The sequence below is a fragment of the Phacochoerus africanus genome, chromosome 8 (assembly GCF_016906955.1).
Source record: "Phacochoerus africanus isolate WHEZ1 chromosome 8, ROS_Pafr_v1, whole genome shotgun sequence".
Taxonomy (NCBI): domain Eukaryota; kingdom Metazoa; phylum Chordata; class Mammalia; order Artiodactyla; family Suidae; genus Phacochoerus; species Phacochoerus africanus.
The window spans coordinates 116,323,248-116,337,906 of NC_062551.1; the positions used below are offsets into that span (position 1 = coordinate 116,323,248).

General features: G+C 34.7%; 1 protein-coding gene across 1 annotated transcript in view; it reads right to left on the minus strand.

The window, feature by feature from the left end:
* The window catches only part of CCDC178 (coiled-coil domain containing 178), a 425,098-nt gene that overhangs the window by 3,182 nt on the left and 407,257 nt on the right, over positions 1-14,659 (minus strand). The window lies entirely within an intron of this gene.

Sequence of the window (14,659 nt, forward strand, 5' to 3'; positions counted from 1 at the left end):
AATAGGACTTCTGCAGTATAACAATTTTTTTTTTGGTACCTTGAAAGACACTTACGAAGTTGCTTTAGACCTCAAAGTCCCAAGGGCAAGACAGAACTTAACTCTGCAGATCTGTAATGTGACGTGCAATTAATGCTCTATGAGCCGTTTGCCAGAAAAGAGTTCAATGGTCATCAGTTAAAATACTGTGATGATAATTTCAATTACTCACTAATTTTTAGATTTGAGAATATACTTTATTTTTAAAGTATGATTACATTCCTTTCTGAAGCTCATATGAGCTAAGAGTGAGCTATAATCTTTGACACTCAATTATTCAACAGGATCATTCCGTTATAGACAAACAATAAAAGTAAGGAACAACTGCACAGAAAAATATTTTTCAGGAGTGCTATTTGGCAAGAGGAGCCCATTTTTAAAAGAAGTGTACTGGCAAATTAATGAAACTGTCCTAATAATTTATTAGAGCCTTTATTACATTTTATCAGGAAGGAATCCTTGACGTCACCTTTTAACTGAAGTAGTCAAGTTAAAAAAAAAAAGAACCTTTCAAAGAAACTCAACATGAATAAATCTAAAAGCATGTTATTTCCATCTCTTTGATCCTTTAGATCAGAATGGCGCCAGCCTGCTTGAATAGCAGAAGGGTGGACAGGACAGATGTGACCAGAAGTATGGTAAGTTAAGTCAAGCTATGAGACTTAAACTGAAATCCAGCACATTCTTAAACTTTTGAGAAAGTAGAAATATGAAAGTCCCATTATACTGTGACAGCTTTGCTTCCTAACTTTGTATATTTTTCTTTGGTGTAATCACATTAACAAAAGAACCTGCCTTAGAAAAAAGACCAACTTGCTCAGGGTAAGGATAGATTAACCTCTCTAAGAAACTAGTATAGAGATCTGAATATAGTATGGGTATGGGTGGTGATAAGAATTAATTCACTCAAAACAGGAAGATCTCTGTTCCAATCCCATCCAGTTGACCAGAGAGAAAAACGGGGGCCTTGCAGGGGTCAGTTCAGTAGCCATGGTGATCTTTCCTTCTAACTTAGTAAACAGAGGTTCATGATTGAAAAGTCTTTCGCCCTGGAGTTTTCTGAGAGTAGGTTGTTAGGTGTATTTGGTGAGAACACAAACAGCAGAGTGCTCCAGAAAAGCTTTCCCTCCCAGTTATTTCTTTCTGAATGCTACCATATATGTCCTGGAATTCACTTTAGAACTAGCTAAGATGAGATGTAGACACAGAGCTTGACAAACATACCACTTCCAGATCAATCTTCGCAGCTCTCTAAGTGAGGGGTAATCACTGTAAATGTTTTTTTGCAGTTGATTTATATTGTAATTAAGGCAGAGAAGAAGCACATACAAGGCCCAAAGTGGAAAAGTAGCACACATTTTTCATGGAAAGTTTTTCCCCTAGAAGTCAAAGCACAAGAGAGTTTAAAAAGAAAAAAAATTACAAGGAACCAGTCATGCTCACTAACGTGAGATGGGAGAATGCTAAGTCATCTGTGTTTTCTGTTTAAATGTATATATTTCAGTTGATTGAAAAGGCACACGGTGGATTGATCTTGCAGCTTAAGAAAGCAATATTTCAGCTTCGGTGTTTTTTATTCTTTTTTTTAATCAAATTATCTCCTGAAGTATTTTGACTGGAGTTTATTAACAAGGCAATGCAGCTATTAATGCTTTGCGGTGCACTCTTGCAAAGTTAAGTAAGAGACATGACTTTGTCTATGCATACTGAGCATACCTTCAGAAGGTCTAAAAGAACTAAAGATTGCACAGCTGAGTGGTTTCGAAGAAAGAAAATTGTTACTTTGTCTTTTTTTATGCAATGTTATTAGATTTTTGGCGGGGGAGCATTCATAAGAAACATTATATTGCTGGATTTTAACTGGTATTTCAAATATTATCAGATTTCCAAAAAAGTTAAGTTAGAAATTCAGAGAGACCAAAGCAGCTACAGGCCTTTGTGCTGGGATGTATGAGACTGGGAGGAGAGGAGTTCCTATCCTGGTCAGCAGTAATGAACCCAACCAGTATCTGTGAGGATGTGGGTTTGATCCCTGGCCTTCCTCAGTGGGTTAAGGATCGAATGTTGCTGTGAGCTGTGGTGTATGTTGCAGACAGGCGTGGATCCCGTGTTGCTGCGGCTGTGGTGTAGGCTTACAGCTGCAGCTCTGATTTGACCTCTAGCCTGGGAACTTCCATATGCCACAGATGTGACCCTGAAAATCCAAAAAAAAAAAGAGAGAGAGGAGGAAAATCATAAACCTAACAGGCTGCCTCTCAGGAAATGTCATGTGATAATGTTTATCTTAACCAGTAAAATAATCACAAATCTGACAGCATACCAAATGATGAAGAGAAAGTGATGTTTTAATTTTGCATTTAACATAGTAATAGTTTAAAAAGAAGACTATTAATTCTAAACCAATATATTCTGAGGGAGGAAAGTTATTTCAAGATTCCAGATAGCAAAAAAATTACATGTGACTTCCCCATGGACCTGAAGATCAAGCTCTGTGATCATGTCAGATTCATGGAAAAAAAAAAATCCATGGGTAACTATGGGCTCTATTTTATTTTTCAGGGAACTAAGGTTTTTCTACCTAGAATTACACATGAGAAGTAACTTTTCCTCAAATTATTCCTGTAAATAAAACTAGATACTGCTTCATTTATTTTTCTGTTCCCATAATTATTGGTAATTTAATTAATATTAATTTTGTCCTATGTGTGCCTTTCTTCTCAGAATACATTTTATTTTATTGTATTTTACTGAGAAAGCCAAAATATTCTGTGGTCAAAAATCTGGTAAACACTGAATATTCTTTCCAACTTTTTCAAGAGTTACAAAGTACAACAGCATGTTAAATTATCTCAGATACTATGAAATTAAAGAAAAAAACTGCTTAATATTTTAATAGCCAGTATTTTGGAAATTTATTGTCCACTCGATCTTTAACCTGGTACCAACCACTAAGATCCCAAAGGCTATATTCTGGAAAAACTATTGGAGTGGATAAAATAATTAAGTTAAAATGAGGCCTTATGCTTAGATTTCAACCCTTGTAAGAACAGTGTAAATTTTTTCTCTTTTTTCATTCATTCAACAAACACTTACTTGCACTTTTATGTCTAAAGCATCCCCCTCTGATACGAAGGTGGATATTACGGCCAGAAGAAGAAAAGTAGCACCCGTTTTTCAGGAAACGTTCTTGCCACCATCCCTCCCTCTCCCAGCTCTTAAGTCAGAGTACAAAATACAGTTTGGCCTCAAGGAATATGGAAATAACAGTTTGTCACAACATGGAATGTGATATGGCCTCAGATAAGTGGTAGCTTTCAAGAGGGAAATAACACTTTCAACTGTGAATTCTCCCAAAAGAGATGCCTACAATCTAGTCATTGAAAGATGAGGCAGGAGACAGAAAAGCATGATATCTATTTAGGGACCACTGAGTAAGTAAGTACTGGCAGTACTTGATGATTTAAACTGAAGGGTTAGTTGGATCTATATTATCGAAGGTCTTGAATGGTATGCTGAAAAATTTAAGTTTATTCAAGGAGTGTTGGGGGAACTCCTAAAATTGACAAGCAAGGAAATGGGCACATCAAGGCTAAATTAGTGAAGGAGTATAAGTTCCACATTGGTAGAACATGCGTTTTATCATGCATATCACATGACCTCACATCCATCTATCCATTAATGGACATTTGGGTTGTTTCTAAACTTTGGCAATTGTGAACAATGATGCAATGAACAGGAGAGCACAGATACATATCCCTTCAAGATCACAATTTCATTTCCTTCGGATAGATACCCAGAAGTGGAATGGGTAGTCCTAGAAATCTCCATATTGTTTCCACAGTGGCTGTACCAGTTTGCATTTCCACCAACAATGCGGAGTTCCCTTTTCTCCACATCCTCCTCAGCATTCATTACCTGCCTTTTTGGTAATAGATATCCTAACAGGTGTGAAGTGGTATCTCATTGTAGTTTTGATTTCCAATTCCCTGATGATTAATGGTTTTGATCATCTTTTCATGTACTGATGACCATTTGTATGCCTTCTTTGTAAAAATGTCTACTCAGTTCCTTTGCTTATTTTTAGTTAGGGTATTTGTTTTTTGCTACTTGGTTGTATGAGTTCTTTATATATTTTGGATACTAACCTATTTTAGACATGGAGTTTGCAAACATTTTCTCCTAACCCATAAGTTGCTTTTTCATTTTGTTCATGGTTTCTTTTGCTGTACAGAGCTTTTTAGTTTGATGTAGTCCTACTTGTTTATTTTTTTCTTTTGTTGCCTTTGCTTTTGATGTCAAATCCAAAAACATCATTTCTAAGACCAATGTCAAGGCACTTATACTCTGTGTTTCTTCTAGGAGTTTCATACCTTTAGGTCTTACTTTCAAGCCTTTAATCCATTTAATCTATTACCAAAAAGGCAGGTAATGAATGCTGAGGAGGATGTGGAGAAAAGGGAACTCCACATTGTTGGTGGAAATGCAAATTGGTACAGCCACTGTGGAAACAATATGGAGATTTCTAGGACTACCCATTCCACTTCTGGGTATCTATCCGAAGGAAATGAAATTGTGATCAAGTTTTCCCCAACATGACATGTGATTTGTTAGAGTGACTATCATTTCCCATTGTATACTCTTGGCTGCTTTGTCAAAAACTAACTGACAATATATATATATATATCATGAGTTTATTTCTGGCTTTTCAATTCTGTTCCATTTATCTATGTGTATGGTTTTTATGCTAATATCATACTTTTTGTTAGGGCCACACCCACATCATATGAAGTTCCCATACCAGGGGTCAAATCAGAGCCACAGCTGCCTGCCTATACCACAGCCACAGCAACGTGGGATCTGAGCCGTGTATGCAACCTACACCACAGCTCACAGCAACACCAGACCCCAGACCATTGAGCAAGGCCAGGGATGGAAACCGCATCCTCATGGATACTAGTTGGATTCATTTCTGCTGTGCCACAATGGGAACACCCATACTGTTTTGATTAGAATAATATTTTGATAGCTTTATAACATAGTTTAAAATCAAGAAGTGTGACACCACTAGGTTTGTTTTTCCTCAAGATTGCTTTAGTTATTCAGGATCTTTTGTGGTTCCTTATAGGTTTTAAAATTGCTTTTTCTATTTCTGTGAATAATGCAGTCAGAATTTTGATGAGGATTGCATTGAATTTGTATATCATTTTGGGTAGTATGGATATTTTAACAATAAAAATTTCTCCAATACAAGAACATGGCATCTCTTTTCATTTATGTGTTCTTCAATTTCTTTTTTCACTGTCTTATAGTTTTCAGTAAACAGTTATCTCCTTGGTTAAATTTATTCCTAAATATTTCATTCTTTTTAATGCTACTGTTAATGTGACTGTTTTCATAATTTCTGTTTCTGAGAGTTCACTGTTGGTATATAAAAATGTAGCTGATATTTATCTGTTGATTTTGTACCCTGAAACTTTTCTGAATTTATTAGTTCTAATAGTTTTCTGGTGGAATCTTTAAGGTTTTTTTATACATAGGATCATGTCATCTTCAAAGAGAGACAATTTACTTCTTTCCAATTTGGATGCCTTTTACTTCTTTTTCTTGCTCAATTGCTTTGGCCAGGGATTCTAGTAGTATTTTGAATATGAATGTTGAAAGTGGACATCCTTGTCTTGTTCCTGATCTCAGACAAAAATATTTCCGCTTTTAACTATTGAGTTTGATGTTAGCTGTGGGCTTGTAATATATGGCCTTTACTGTGTTGAGGTACATTCAATCTATACCAAATTTGTTGTTGAGAGTTTTTATCATAAATAGATGTTGAATTTTGACAAATGCTTTTTCTGCATTATTGAGATGATCATATGATCTTTATCATTCATTTTATTAATGTGGTATATCACATGTATTGATTTAGATATGCTAAACAAACTGCATTCCAGGGATAAATCCCATTTGGTTATGGTGTATAATCCTTTTAATGAGTTCTTGATTTTGGTTTGCTAATATTTTGTTGAGAATTTTTGCATCTATGTTCATCAATATTGGACTATAGTTTTTTTTTTTTTTTTATAATTTCAGTGTCCTTATCTGCTTTTGATATCAAGGTTAATGCTGGCCTTGTAAAATGCATTTTGAAGTATTCTCTCTTCTTTTCTGGAAGAGTTTAAGAATTTGTATTAAGTCTTCTTTAAATGTTTGGTATACCTCATCAGTGGAGCTATATGCTCCTGGACTTTTCTTTGTTAATGGGTGACTGATTCCATCTCCCTATTAATAATTGGTCCTAGATTTTCTTTTTCTTCATGGTTCAGTCTTTGTGGAATGTATGTTTCTAAGAATTTATCCATTTCTTCTCTGTTAGCCAGTATGTTGGTGTGTAATGTTTCATAATAGTCTCTATGATCCTTAGTGTTTCCGTGATATCAGTTGTAACATCTCCTTTTTCATTTATTTATTTGAATCCCTTTTTTAGTGAGTCTAGTTAAAGATTTATTTATTTTGCTTATGTTTCAAAAAACCAGCTTAGTTTCATTGATCTTTTCTATTATCTTTTGTTGTTGTTGTTGTTGTTGTTGCTATTTCTTGGGCCACTCCCGCGGCATATGGGGGTTCCCAGGCTAGGGGTTGAATCGGAGCTGTAGCTGCTGGCCTACGCCAGAGCCACAGCAATGCGGGATCCGAGCCGCGTCTGCAACCTACACCACAGCTCACGGCAACGCCGGATTGTTAACCCACTGAGCAAGGGCAGGGACCGAACCTGCAACCTCATGGTTCCTAGTCGGATTCGTTAACCACTGCGCCACGACGGGAACTCCCTCTTTTCTATTGTCTTTTTAGGTTTTATTTCATTTATTTCTGCTTTGATCTTTCTTATTTCTTCCCTTCTGATTTTAGACTTATTTTGTTCTTTTTCTAGCTCTTTAAGGTGCAAATCTAGGTTGTTTGTTTGAGACTATTTTTTCTTAATGCAGGTATATTGATATAAATATCCCTTTTTGAACTGCTTTTGTTGCATCCTGTAAGTTTTGGTATGTGTATTTCAATTTTAATTTGTCTCAAGATATTTAAAAAATTTTTTTTCTTTGACCCAGTGGATGTTTAGGAGCATGTTGTTTAACTTCCACAACTTTGAATATTTTCCAGTTTTTCTTCTTTAATTAATTTCTAGCTTCAAAGTATTACAACAAAAAAGGTACTTATTATTTTAATTTTAAATTTGTTAAGACTTGTTTTGTGGGCCAACATATGATCTATTTTGGAATATGTTCCTCATGCACTTGAGAGGAATGTGCATTTTACTGCTGTTGGATGGAATGTGTATGTGTGCCAGGTCCATCTGGTCTAATGTATTTTAAGTCATGTTTCCTTACTGATTTTCTCTGGTTAGTCTACCAATTTGCTCTTTTCCAGAAAAGTTTCTATATACTTATCCTCAAGCTATTCACAAATTGAATGCTTTTTTTTTTTTTTAAATGGCTACACTGACAGCATATGGAAGTTCCCTAGCAAGGGACTGAATCTGAGCTGCAGCTGCAACCTATACCACAGCTGTACCAATACTGGATCCCTTAACCCACTGCACTGGGCTGGGGATTGAACTTGCACCTCCCCAGCAATCTGAGCAACTATAGTTGGATTCTTAACCCACTGTGCCACAGTGTGAACTCCAGATTACATATATTTCTTCCCTCTCAGCTTTCATGATAATGCAATAATACAGACTACTTGTATAGACTTTATATTGTTATATACTGCTTGTTTAAACATCAATTGTCATTTAAAGATGTTTTAAAAATAAGAAAAAAATCTCATATTTTTCCTCATGTAGTTACTGTTTCTGGAGCTGTTCTTTCCTTTTAGTGGTTCCTTATTTCCATCTTGTGTAATTTGCCTTCTGCCTGAAGGACTTCCTTTAACATTTCTTGTGGTGCAAGTCTATTAGTGATGGCTTTTTCCAGCTCTGTATTTTTGAAAAATTCTTTATTTTGCTTTCTTTTGAAAGATATTTTATTGTGTATAAAATTCTAGGTTGGCTTCTCCCAACTCCATTACTTTAAATATTGTTAATCTACTGTCTTCTTTCTTCTTATGTTTCTTGAGTTTAGAGTCTGTTGAGATTCTTGTATTAAATTTGAAAAATTCAGCCATCATTTCTTCAAATATTTTTCTGTTCTTTTCTTTTTCTCCTCTCCTTTGAGGATTAAAATATGACATATATTAGACTGCTTGAAGACCTCCCACTCCAAACTGATACTTTTTTCATTTAAAATTTTTTCTCTACTGTGAATACTTTCAAATTCACTAATCTTTTAATGTGATGTCAAATCTGCTTCTAGTCCTATCCTATGTATTTTTTGTTATAAGCACTGTAGTTTTTATCCTTAGTCATTCAACTTAGGTCTCTTTTATATTTTCAATGCCTTTATATAATTTATTAACATATGGAAAAGTTATAACTGTTTAATGTACTTCTTTGCTAATCCTAACTTTTGTGTCAATTCTGTATCAGCTTCAATTGATGGATCGTTTCACCCCCTCACTACTGGTTGTATTTTTCTGCCTTTTTGCATGCCTGGTCATGTTTTATCAAACATCATACACTGTGGATTTTATTTTCTTTGGTTCTGAATATTTTTATAATCCTATAAAGTCTTGAGATTTGTTCTGGGAATCAGTTAAGTTACTTAGAAATGCTTTGATCCTTTTGAGTCTTGCTTTTAGGATTTGTTAGGTGTGCCCAAAGCAGTGGGAGCCTATTGAGGTAAGACTTTTCTGAGTATTTTAATCAACTCTTCACAAGTTCTGAGGCTTTTCATTCTTTCCGGTAGGAACAAGTTTTGTGTAACAACCAGATACTATTACCAGTAATATTCTGAGTGATGCTTTTCCTGGTCACTGATAGTTTTCTTATAAGTATATATTGCTCAAATGATTATTCAAGGGGGGTCTTTTTCAGCTGTCCAGAGTTATCTGTGCACATCTTTACTCTCTGATATTCTGGTCTGTGAACTCTAGCTACCTTATTCTCCTTGAACTCTCAGCCACATCCACTTAACTCACAGAGTCTAAAGGGATCTTCCTCTATTCATCTCCTCAGTGCCATGGTCTATAAACTCTCTCAAAGCAGTTAGCTAGGACAATGGTAGGGCTCACCTTGTTTGCTTCATGTCTTTCTGGGATCACTGCCCTTCATTAATTGATGCAAAATGCCTTCAAAACTATTGTTTCATATATTTTCTTTGGCGTTTTGTTGTTTCAGGAGAGAGGGTAAATATGACCCCTCTTTATCCTGGCTTGAAGTACAGTACAAAGTACTTCATATACATAACTCAATGTACTTTTGATAATTTCTTTGTTTCTAACAGTTACAGTTATCCCATGATATTGGGTGATGTGAATGTATGTGACTCCATTATGGGACCCTCTTACAATGTCAGCTGGTAGTGTTTAGAAATGGAACCATTAAACAGTTAAGGTTAAATCTTAGAAGAAATTTCCATTAGTAATTCTGATAACTTTTTTTGAGAGCTATCTCCTCAAAGGAGGAACATTAAAGAAAAATTAATCTATAATACTTAGGCATAACTGTGGTCAATATAGACTTTTAGACCTCTGTAGTGATAACTTTTCCTATGGTATAGCTGAATACCTTCCTCATAATTACCAGCAGTAATGCCGATGATTCCTAAAATATTCTTTCTAACCCAGGGGTCCCCATGAGCCCAAGACTCTTCACCTATTACACATCTCTATAGAATCTCTATTATCTAAAGGAGCTTCAATTTCCTTCAAAGTCAAACTTGAAATCAATCCCATCTTAGCTACTACCTTTCCTTTCCTCAATTACTTATCACAATATTCTCACACCCTTATGAAGTTGTACCCAATTTTACTTTCAACTAGGATCATTTTCTTTTACTCAACCCCCACAATATACCTCCTTGTTGCTATGGGTTCATAGAAATTTCAGTTATACATTGTTAGTTAGTCTTTGAACAGTTTCATGTCTTTCCCCAAACTTCTACGAATTCCTGATGTGCTCATGTCCTCATTGTCCCCTCTAGCTCTCTCATACTGAACTGGCTCTATTTGTGGATCATTCACCATACTGATTGTGTTATCCCTGGGTCTCTCCAGGTCAACTCAACCACAGAACCTATATTATTTCCTTAATTTCCCTTAGTTTAGACAATAAGGACCACACTGACAGTTTTGCTTAGGGACTCAGAAATTGCTAAGGGTTTACAAAAGGTGTGTGGTGGTAGATTACATCATTTCAACACACAGTACACATCAGATAACTTTGTTCTCAAAATATCCTTTAGCTATTTCTGTCAGCCTGGGCTCTGGCTTTCCACCATAGCTCTCCACTGCTTCAGTCTATCCCTGAGGAATTCTCTACTATCCTCCACCCACAACAATTCAGTGATCATTATGAGGTTTTTGCATGTTATTCTCCCTTCCTTTGAGCTTTCTGCCCTAGTTGTCTATCAAGATGTTTACTAAAAAAAAAGATTTTTTTAGAGAAATATGGCATTATCTCTTATGAAAATTTTTTCATCTTTTTAAGTTTAGAAAACTGAAAAGGTGTGTTTGAAATCACTGCAATTTTTAAGTTATTGATAATTATGTTGAAGCTATAATAAACATCCTTTTTTATCCAAGAGATTGAGGCAAATCAAGTTACTTGAATATGCCTAAATTTAAGGCTGAAAAAATTTATCTAATTTATTTAAAGTATCTGACTTAGAAAACTGTGGGTTTTTTGGGAAGGGAACGATAAATCGATTATCTATGACTGAAAGAAGAAATCAGAGGTAGTGAAATATAAGAGCAATTGATAAGAATAAAAATATAATTCAGCTTAATGATTTTGTGACTTGATTCCTTCACAAGAGAAAACTGAAATAAAATATAATATAAAATAAAATTGAAATAAAATAAAATGTGGCTGCAACATGGTGAATGAGAATAGTCATTCATTAGTTTATTCAAAAATATTTGATGAGCTCACTGAAATAAAGCAAAAAAAATTGCTATTTTGTGTAAGATTTTGGAAGAAAACATGAAAGATTTCTTAAATAATGTTTCATGGGTTTCATACATTTTAAAAAGACCACTAGTACCACTTTGCATAAGATCACAACACTTACCTGTAGCAAGTCAGAGTTGATTTTAATAAAATAAATACTAATATTTAGTAATATAAACAGAAGTTTAAAAGTTGCTGCAAAATTTACTGTCAAATAGCTAAAGATTTCAGGCACATATTGTCCTCATAATTTAGATTTAGTAAATTTATGTTTTCGCCTAAGTAAAAAACCTTGATATTGCACCCAATACTATTAAATCTTCGAATAAAACTTCAAATTTTCATGAAGAGTATCTTGCAAACTGAAAATAGATATGAGGTTTCATGATTGGAATTCTTATAAATAACTGAATTTATATGTATTAGTGACTATTAATAACTACATTTCTTGGTTTAAACTCACATTCTTCAGATGTTATTTACAAATACAATAAACCTCAGTTTTGAAATATTATTTATTTAAAGGAATTTAAATTTTGAAAGAAACTTGCATAGTGTCACGGGAACAAAGTTTAGCTAAGTATATTAAAACTAACTATTATGGGAACAAAAATGCTTTGCTGTATGGAAAGTCTGAAATTATCATTTTCTGAATTGTTTCCAGAATATAATTGTTTCAGTTCTGTAAGATGTCCAACTAATGTACCTAAAAGCAGCTTTTAATAAAAAGATTTACTGTACTTGGTTGTTTTTAGTGCTTGTTCTTGCTTTAGCACTGCTGTAAACAAACACATCTTTTTCCTTTTATAGATTTTTGTCGCTTCCACTGTGGGACAGTTGTGCTTCTAAGTACTACAGCTTTATTTGTCTTACCAAAAGAAAAATATAGTCTGTGAAACTAGATTTATTAATATCACCAATAGCAAATGTTCTACAATCCAGTCATAGATTTATTCTTCTTTATTTGGTTAATATCTATGTCAACCTATGCTTGAAGGCAATTTGCTGGTATATAATCTTATTGAAATTATTCTGTCTTGTTGGAAATTCTGTCTTGTGGGGTATCTTAACAGTTTAATTGATCACATTCAATATTTTCTGAATGTTTCAATTGGCTTAGCTGGTAAAGTCACAGTGGTAATGGGCTTTAGCCCAAAACTACAGGCTTGATATTTTTAGACAGTAAGTCATATTTCTTATTGAAAAAAATCTCCAACTCATCTACACATATCTTGGGCCATTTGTTTTGCAAACACAGTCTCTGTGAGCCTTGCCATTGGGCAAACTGTAGAATATTTTACTTAATAATAAAATATGACAGATATTTATCCCATTCTTGAACTCACTTTTGTTACTCAAAAAGATAATCAGTCACCTGGCCCAACTTAAAAATGATGAAGAGAATGCCCTCTTAGAAATTTTACAATTAACAACAAAAGAATTAAGAGCTCTTTATAACTCATACACATCTAGATACCTTCTCTTCTCTTGTCTTATAAAACAATGTAGTGACATAATGCTTCACTGTTAATTTTTGCATTCCTGAAATTCTTTTTTTCATTGGCTTCCTCATCTTCACTCTCTCAAGTTTTTGCTATTGCACATTTACTGTAAATAATGAGCTCATGAATAACTGCAAATTGAAATCTTTTCTTTATATTTACATTTCTAAAAGCGTTAATTCATAAGTGTCTTTTGACATATATCTCATGACTTTTCGACTTTACACAATTTCTTGATTCATTTTCTAGCCCTCAGGGCAGACTGGAACCAGGAAAATTAATACACAAGAGATCTCCCAAATATTATTTAAAAAAATAAATTGTCCTCTACTTGCCTTAAAAAACCCACTGCCTCCAGGGCATATCTTGTAAAAAAAAAAATAAAAAAGATTTCTTCAAGTATGGAAAAAATCTAATCTGACATTGTTCTTAACACTGCCTCAACTTATTTGTCTATTAATTAATTCAGTGTCAGATTATTTCCTGGCTACTATCTCAGATAATCCTTTTATCCATCAATTATTTACAGAGAACCTATTAAAATAATGCCCTGTAAGCACTCTGCAAGGGATAATGCTGACTAAACCATGATCCCGACCACAAGAGGTTTAGGGACTTCTGAAGAAGATATGTGTGTGTTATATACACATGTTGTAGGCATATATCACATAAATGCCATATACACACATTTGACATGTATTCAAACATGCATTCTACATTGTCTTTGGCATGATGGGAATATAAAGCTGAATGTGGCATTATTTTCAGAGGCTGAATCGATCCAATGAAAGAAATTCAATTGGCTAGGCTTTAGTAAAACATTGGCCATGACAGAGGTATGAATAAACTCTCTCTAGACATACCAAGGCAGGAGGGATATTCACACTCTATGAAATAAGACAGCCGAGGGTACCAGAGAAAACTGGGGAGCAAAAACACTTAAAAGAACCAGGAAGCAGTATCAGACAACACCCAGGAGGGAAAGAGACATATCTGTCTGATTTCCTATTCTATCCCTTCCATCCACTCTGTAATCTTCCATTCATCTTTGCTCAAAGGATATTTAACAAGAAATGGAAGGAAGAAGAAATGGAAGTTAAGAAGAAAGGAAGGAAGAAAAGAAGGGGTGGTGAAGGATGGAGAAACTGAGAGTCATGGAGAGGTAAAAAGATATCTACATTGGAAACCAGCGTCACATCCAGTTAAAGAAAAGACTTCTCCTTTGTACTCCTTTATTCTCTCTCAAATACCTTCTATCTCCAATGGCACCACATTACTTAGGTCACTAGGTGTCTGAAAAGAACTACTGCAAGAGTATCTGGATCAGCCTCCTTACTTTCAGCCAGGAAACCTCTTCTACAGCCCCCTTCACTACCAACCTACATTTTATTTCCACATATCAGCCTAAAGAAATCTTTCTAAACTCAAATGTTTTACATCTCCTTCTCTCTCTTTATACAGCTCAATCCACAATCCCCTCCCTCCACTCAATATCTTCAGGACAAAGTTCAAGTTTCTTTTCATGGCATAAAACTACCTGCAAGATTTGGCTTTTGCTTCTCTCTCTCTCTTTCCCCTGAAGCTATAGCCTAATTACATTCTATGAAATTCATACAGAAATACTGTAATTTCAGTAATGTGCAAGGTTTTTTTTTTCATATCTAGTCCTAGTACTTTCTTTGTCTCTTGTCTGGAAAGTCTTCCCACCTCTGTCTTTCACCTTGCCATTGCATTTATTACACTATATTGACATTGCTTCTTCACTTGTCTTTTCTAACTTGGGCTAGATTTTTCTTAGGAGCAGGAACTAAATCCAGCTCATCTTTATATCTACAATGGCTACACAGATATTCGATAAATATTATTGAATTAATGAAAAAAGGTGCTATTTTTGTACACACAGACATGTATCTGTATATAAATTACCTCAGAACTTTGCCAAGTCATCAAGTCATCTTATCATTTCAATATACACATATATATTTTGCTTTTCAGCTCTGCACCTGCAGCATACGGAAGTTCCCAGGCTAGGGGTTGGATCGGAACTTCAGCTTTAGCTGCCAGCCCACACCACAGCAAC